This window comes from Rutidosis leptorrhynchoides, chromosome 6 (genome assembly GCF_046630445.1).
Source record: "Rutidosis leptorrhynchoides isolate AG116_Rl617_1_P2 chromosome 6, CSIRO_AGI_Rlap_v1, whole genome shotgun sequence".
NCBI classification, from domain to species: Eukaryota; Viridiplantae; Streptophyta; class Magnoliopsida; order Asterales; family Asteraceae; genus Rutidosis; species Rutidosis leptorrhynchoides.
In genome coordinates, this window is record NC_092338.1 from 159,813,815 (window position 1) to 159,822,816 (window position 9,002).

Consider the following 9,002-nt stretch of genomic DNA (forward strand, 5'->3'; position numbering starts at 1 on the left):
TGATCATTGGAGTGTATATACCAATAGTACATACATCTAAAAGCTGTGTATTGTACGAGTACGAATACGGGTGCATACGAGTAGAATTGTTGATGAAACTGAACGAGGATGTAATTGTAAGCATTTTTGTTAAGTAGAAGTATTTTGATAAGTGTATTGAAGTCTTTAAAAAGTGTATAAATACATATTAAAACACTACATGTATATACATTTTAACTGAGTCGTTAAGTCATCGTTAGTCGTTACATGTAAGTGTTGTTTTGAAACCTTTAGGTTAACGATCTTGTTAAATGTTGTTAACCCAATGTTTATAATATCAAATGAGATTTTAAATTATTATATTATCATGATATTATCATGTATGAATATCTCTTAATATGATATATATACATTAAATGTCTTTACAACGATAATCGTTACATATATGTCTCGTTTAAAAATCATTAAGTTAGTAGTCTTGTTTTTACATATGTAGTTCATTGTTAATATACTTAATGATATGTTTACTTATCATAGTATCATGTTAACTATATATATATATATATATATATATATATATCCATATATATGTCATCATATAGTTTTTACAAGTTTTAACGTTCGTGAATCACCGGTCAAGTTGGGTGGTCAATTGTCTATATGAAACATATTTCAATTAATCAAGTATTAACAAGTTTGATTGCTTAACATGTTGGAAAAATTTAATCATGTAAATATCAATCTCAATTAATATATATAAACATGAAAAAGTTCGGGTCACTACAGTACCTACCCGTTAAATAAATTTCGTCCCGAAATTTTAAGCTGTTGAAGGTGTTGACTGTAGTGACCCGAACTTTTCCATGTTTATATATATTAATTGAGATTGATATTTACATGATTAAATGTTTCCAACATGTTAAGCAATCAAACTTGTTAAGACTTGATTAATTGAAATATGTTTCATATAGACAATTGACCACCCAAGTTGACCGGTGATTCACGAACGTTAAAACTTGTAAAAACTATATGATGACATATATATGGATATATATATATAGTTAACATGATACTATGATAAGTAAACATATCATTAAGTATATTAACAATGAACTACATATGTAAAAACAAGACTACTAACTTAATGATTTTTAAACGAGACATATATGTAACGATTATCGTTGTAAAGACATTTAATGTATATATATCATATTAAGAGATATTCATACATGATAATACCATGATAATATAATAATTTAAAATCTCATTTGATATTATAAACATTGGGTTAACAACATTTAACAAGATCGTTAACCTAAAGGTTTCAAAACAACACTTACATGTAACTACTAACGATGACTTAACGACTCAGTTAATATGTATATACATGTAGTGTTTTAATATGTATTTATACACTTTTTAAAGACTTCAATACACTTATCAAAATACTTCTACTTAATAAAAATGCTTACAATTACATCCTCGTTCAGTTTCATCAACAATTCTACTCGTATGCACCCGTATTCGTACTCGTACAATACACAGCTTTTAGATGTATGTACTATTAGTATATACACTCCAATGATCAGCTCTTAGCAGCCCATGTGAGTTACCTAACACATGTGGGAACCATCATTTGGCAACTAGCATAAAATATCTCATAAAATTACAAAAAATATGAGTAATCATTCATGACTTATTTACATGAAAACAAAATTACATATCCTTTATATCTAATCCATACACCAACGACCAAAAACACCTACAAACACTTTCATTCTTCAATTTTCTTCATCTAATTGATCTCTCTCAAGTTCTATCTTCAAGTTCTAAGTGTTCTTCATAAATTCCAAAAGTTCTAGTTTCATAAAATCAAGAATACTTCCAAGATTGCAAGTTTACTTCCAAGTTTTCTAAATCCATTCCAAGTAATCATCCAAGATCAAGAAACCTTTGTTACTTATAGTAGGTTATCTTTCTAATACAAGGTAATAATCATATTCAAACTTTAAATCAATTTCTATAACTATAACAATCTTTTTTCAAGTGATGATCTTACTTGAACTTGTTTTCGTGTCATGATTCTGCTTCAAGAACTTCGAGCCATCCAAGGATCCGTTGAAGCTAGATCCATTTTTCACTTTTCCAGTAGGTTTATCCAAGGAACTTAAGGTAGTAATGATGTTCATAACATCATTCGATTCATACATATAAAGCTATCTTATTCGAAGGTTTAAACTTGTAATCACTAGAACATAGTTTAGTTAATTCTAAACTTGTTCGCAAACAAAAGTTAATCCTTCTAACTTGACTTTTAAAATAAACTAAACACATGTTCTATATCTATATGATATGCTAACTTAATGATTTAAAACCTGGAAACACGAAAAACACCGTAAAACCGGATTTACGCCGTCGTAGTAACACCGCGGGCTGTTTTGGGTTAGTTAATTAAAAACTATGATAAACTTTGATTTAAAAGTTGTTATTCTGAGAAAATGATTTTTATTATGAACATCAAACTATATCCAAAAATTATGGTTAAACTAAAAGTGGAAGTATGTTTTCTAAAATGGTCATCTAGACGTCGTTCTTTCGACTGAAATGACTACCTTTACAAAAATGACTTGCAACTTATTTTTCCGACTATAAACCTATACTTTTTCTGTTTAGATTCATAAAATAGAGTTCAATATGAAACCATAGCAATTTGATTCACTCAAAACGGATTTAAAATGAAGAAGTTATGGGTAAAACAAGATTGGATAATTTTTCTCATTTTAGCTACGTGAAAATTGGTAACAAATCTATTCCAACCATAACTTAATCAACTTGTATTGTATATTATGTAATCTTGAGATACCATAGACACGTATACAATGTTTCGACCTATCATGTCGACACATCTATATATATTTCAGAACAACCATAGACACTCTATATGTGAATGTTGGAGTTAGCTATACAGGGTTGAGGTTGATTCCAAAATATATATAGTTTGAGTTGTGATCAATACTGAGATACGTATACACTGGGTCGTGGATTGATTCAAGATAATATTTATCGATTTATTTCTGTACATCTAACTGTGGACAACTAGTTGTAGGTTACTAACGAGGACAGCTGACTTAATGAACTTAAAACATCAAAATGTATTAAAAGTGTTGTAAATATATTTTGAACATACTTTGATATATATGTACATATTTGTTATAGGTTCGTGAATCGACCAGTGGCCAAGTCTTACTTCCCGACGAAGTAAAAATCTGTGAAAGTGAGTTATAGTCCCACTTTTAAAATCTAATATTTTTGGGATGAGAATACATGCAGGTTTTATAAATGATTTACAAAATAGACACAAGTACGTGAAACTACATTCTATGGTTGAATTATCGAAATCGAATATGCCCCTTTTTATTAAGTCTGGTACTCTAAGAATTCGGGAACAGACACCCTAATTGACGTGAATCCTAAAGATAGATCTATTGGGCCTAACAAACCCCATCCAAAGTACCGGATGCTTTAGTACTTCAAAATTTATATCATATCCGAAGGGTGTCCCGAAATGATGGGGATATTCTTATATATGCATCTTCTTAATGTCGGTTACCAGGTGTTCACCATATGAATGATTTTTATCTCTATGTATGGGATGTGTATTGAAATATGAAATCTTGTGGTCTATTATTATGATTTGATATATATAGGTTAAACCTATAACTCACCAACATTTTTGTTGACGTTTTAAGCATGTTTATTCTCAGGTGATTATTAAGAGCTTCCGCTGTCGCATACTTAAATAAGGACGAGATTTGGAGTCCATGCTTGTATGATATTGTGTAAAAACTGCATTCAAGAAACTTATTTTGTTGTAACATATTTGTATTGTAAACCATTATGTAATGGTCGTGTGTAAACAGGATATTTTAGATTATCATTATTTGATAATCTACGTAAAGCTTTTTAAAACCTTTATCTATGAAATAAAGGTTATGGTTTGTTTTAAAAATGAATGCAGTCTTTGAAAAACGTCTCATATAGAGGTCAAAACCTCGCAACGAAATCAATTAATATGGAACGTTTTTAATCAATAAGAACGGGACATTTCATTGACGAATCTTCTGGAAATAGATGCGGGTATTTCTTCTTCATCTGATCTTCACGCTCCCAGGTGAACTCGGGTCCTCTACGAGCATTCCATTGAACCTTAACAATTGGTATCTTGTTTTGCTTAAGTCTTTTAAGCTCACGATCCATTATTTCAATGGGTTCTTCGATGAATTGAAGTTTTTCGTTGATTTGGATTTCATCTAAAGGAATAGTGAGATCTTCTTTAGAAAAACATTTCTTCAAATTCGAGACGTGGAAAGTGTTATGTACAGCCGCGAGTTGTTGAGGTAACTCAAGTCGGTAAGCTACTGGTCCAACACGATCAATAATCTTGAATGGTCCAATATACCTTGGATTTAATTTCCCTCGTTTACCAAATCGAACAACGCCTTTCCAAGGTGCAACTTTAAGCATGACCATCTCTCCAATTTCAAATTCTATATCTTTTCTTTTAATGTCAGCGTAGCTCTTTTGTCGACTTTGGGCGGTTTTCAACCGTTGTTGAATTTGGATGATCTTCTCGGTAGTTTCTTGTATAATCTCTGGACCCGTAATCTGTCTATCCCCCACTTCACTCCAACAAATCGGAGACCTGCACTTTCTACTATAAAGTGCTTCAAACGGCGCCATCTCAATGCTTGAATGGTAGCTGTTGTTGTAGGAAAATTCTGCTAACGGTAGATGTCGATCCCAACTGTTTTCGAAATCAATAACACATGCTCGTAGCATGTCTTCAAGCGTTTGTATCGTCCTTTCGCTCTGCCCATCAGTTTGTGGATGATAGGCAGTACTCATGTCTAGACGAGTTCCTAATGCTTGCTGTAATGTCTGCCAGAATCTTGAAATAAATCTACCATCCCTATCAGAGATAATAGAGATTGGTATTCCATGTCTGGAGACGACTTCCTTCAAATACAGTCGTGCTAACTTCTCCATCTTGTCATCTTCTCTTATTGGCAGGAAGTGTGCTTATTTGGTGAGACAATCAACTATTACCCAAATAGTATCAAAACCACTTGCAGTCCTTGGAAATTTAGTGATGAAATCCATGGTAATGTTTTTCCATTTCCATACCGGTACTTTGGGTTGTTGAAGTAGACCTGATGGTTTCTGATGCTCAGCTTTGACCTTAGAACACGTCAAACATTCTCCTACGTATTTAGCAACATCGGCTTTCATACCCGGCCACCAAAAATGTTTCTTGAGATCCTTGTACATCTTCCCCGTTCCAGGATGTATTGAGTATCTGGTTTTATGAGCTTCTCTAAGTACCATTTCTCTCATATCTCTAAATTTTGGTACCCAAATCCTTTCAGCCCTATACCGGGTTCCGTCTTCCCGAATATTAAGATGCTTCTCCGATCCTTTGGGTATTTCATCCTTTAAATTTCCCTCTTTTAAAACTCCTTGTTGCGCCTCCTTTATTTGAGTAGTAAGGTTATTATGAATCATTATATTCATAGATTTTACTCGAATGGGTTCTCTGTCCTTCCTGCTCAAGGCATCGGCTACCACATTTGCCTTCCCCGGGTGGTAACGAATCTCAAAGTCGTAATCATTCAATAATTCAATCCACCTACGCTGCCTCATATTCAGTTGTTTCTGATTAAATATGTGTTGAAGACTTTTGTGGTCGGTATATATAATACTTTTGACCCCATATAAGTAGTGCCTCCAAGTCTTTAATGCAAAAACAACCGCGCCTAATTCCAAATCATGCGTCGTATAATTTTGTTCGTGAATCTTCAATTGTCTAGACGCATAAGCAATCACCTTCGTTCGTTGCATTAATACACAACCGAGACCTTGCTTTGATGCATCACAATAAATCACAAAATCATCATTCCCTTCAGGCAATGACAATATAGGTGCCGTAGTTAGCTTTTTCTTCAATAACTGAAACGCTTTCTCTTGTTCATCATTCCATTCAAATTTCTTCCCTTTATACGTAAATGCAGTCAAGGGTTTTGCTATTCTGGAAAAGTCTTGGATGAACCTTCCGTAGTAACCAGCTAGTCCTAAAAACTGGCGTATGTGTTTCGGAGTTTTCGGGGTTTCCCACTTTTCAACAGTTTCTATCTTTGCCGGATCCACCTTAAAACCTTCTTTGTTCACTATGTGACCGAGGAATTGAACTTCTTCCAACCAAAATGCACACTTTGAAAACTTAGCGTACAATTCTTCCTTCCTCAATACTTCTAACACCTTTCTCAAATGTTCACCGTGTTCTTGGTCATTCTTTGAGTAAATAAGTATGTCATCAATGAAAACAATGACAAACTTGTCAAGGTATGGTCCACACACTCGGTTCATAAGGTTCATGAACACAGCTGGTGCATTAGTTAAACCAAACGGCATGACCATAAACTCGTAATGACCGTAACGTGTTCTGAAAGCAGTCTTTGGAGTATCATCTTCTTTCACCCGCATTTGATGATACCCGGAACGTAAGTCAATCTTTGAATAAACAGACGAGCATTGTAGTTGATCAAATAAGTCGTCGATTCTCGGTAGTGGGTAGCGGTTCTTGATGGTAAGTTTGTTCAACTCTCGGTAGTCGATACACAACCTGAATGTACCATCTTTCTTCTTGATAAACAAAACAGGAGCTCCCCACGGTGATGTGCTTGGTCGAATGAAACCACGCTCTAAAAGTTCTTGTAATTAGCTTTGCAGTTCTTTCATCTCGCTGGGTACGAGTTTGTAAGGAGCACGAGCTATTGGTGCAGCTCCTGGTACAAGATCTATTTGAAATTCAACGGATCGATGTGGGGGTAATCCCGGTAATTCTTTTGGAAATACATCGGGAAATTCTTTTGCAATGGGAACATCATTGATGCTCTTTTCTTCAGTTTGTACTTTCTCGACGTGTGCTAGAACAGCATAGCAACCTTTTCTTATTAGTTTTTGTGCCTTCAAATTACTAATAAGATGTAGCTTCGTGTTGCCCTTTTCTCCGTACACCATTAAGGGTTTTCCTTTTTCTCGTATAATGCGAATTGCATTTTTGTAACAAACGATCTCTGCTTTCACTTCTTTCAACCAGTCCATACCGATTATCACATCAAAACTCCCTAACTCTACTGGTATCAAATCAATCTTAAATGTTTCGCTAACCAGTTTAATTTCTCGATTCCGACATATATTATCTGCTGAAATTAATTTACCATTTGCTAATTCGAGTAAAAATTTACTATCCAAAGGCGTCAATGGACAACTTAATTTAGCACAAAAATCTCTACTCATATAGCTTCTATCCGCACCCGAATCAAATAAAACGTAAGCAGATTTATTGTCAATAAGAAACGTACCCGTAACAAGCTCCGGGTCTTCCTCTGCCTCTGCCGCATTAATATTGAAAACTCTTCCGCGGCCTTGTCCATTTGTGTTCTCCTGGTTCGGGCAATTTCTAATAATGTGGCCCGGTTTTCCACATTTATAACAAACTACATTGGCATAACTTGCTCCGACACTACTTGCTCCGCCATTACTCGTTCCGACACCATTTGTTCCTTTCGTTCTATTAACCCCTGGTCCGTAGACCTCACACTTCGTCGCGCTATGACCATTTCTTTTACACTTGTTGCAAAATTTGGTGCAGAACCCCGATTGATACTTTTCACACCTTTGGCATAGCTGCTTCTGATTGTTGTTGTTGTTGTTGTTGTTGCGGTTATTATTGTTGTTCGGATGATTGTTGTAGTTGCTGTTGTTGTTGTTATTGTTGTTAGGCCATTTGTTGTAGTTGCGATTGATGTTACGATTGTTGGGATAATTGTTGCGATTATTGTTGTACTTGCTGCTGTTGTTGTATTGGTGATTCTTATCACCGTTTTCCTCCCACTTTCTTTTGACTTGCTTCACATTGGCCTCTTCAGCAGTCTGTTCTTTAATTCTTTCTTCAATCTGGTTCACTAGTTTGTGAGCCATTCTACATGCCTGTTGTATGGAGGCGGGCTCGTGTGAACTTATATCTTCTTGGATTCTTTCCGATAATCCTTTCACAAACGCGTCGATCTTCTCTTCCTCATCTTCGAATGCTCCCGGACATAATAGGCACAATTCTATGAATCGTCTCTCGTACGTGGTAATATCAAATCCTTGGGTTCGTAACCCTCTAAGTTCTGTCTTGAGCTTATTGACCTCGGTTCTGGGACGGTATTTCTCGTTCATCAAGTGCTTGAATGCTGACCACGGTAGTGCGCATGCATCGTCTTGTCCCACTTGCTCTAGATAGGTATTCCACCATGTTAACGCAGAACCTATGAAGGTATGCGTAGCGTACTTCACTTTGTCCTCTTCAGTACACTTACTTATGGCAAAAACTGATTCGACCTTCTTGGTCCACCGTTTCAATCCGATCGGTCCTTCGGTTCCATCAAATTTTAAAGGTTTGCAGGCAGTGAATTCTTTGTAGGTGCATCCTACACGATTTCCTGTACTGCTAGATCCAAGGTTATTGTTGGTATGTAGCGCAGCCTGTACTGCGGCTATGTTTGAAGCTAGAAAAGTACGGAATTCCTCTTCATTCATATTCACGGTGTGTCGAGTAGTCAGTGCCATTTCCTTCAAAATAGTCAAATGGAACAAGTTAATCATACAGAATATTAAGAGTAGTTAATAGTATTTCGTAGCATAATATGAACTCATTTATAAAAGCTTTTTCTTCATATTAGCGTTTTATAAGTTTAAATTCGGGTAGTACCTACCCGTTAAGTTCATACTTAGTAGCTAATATACAATTCAACTACTACAATTCTATATGAAAAACTTATTATAATAATATTTCGCGTTCAACTTTTACACAATATTTTACAAACTTACAATACCGCTTATTTTACATATAGCATGAAATATAGCACACAATAAATTTGATACAAGATGGTTGTGAAGATAATTCTAGCTAGTACACA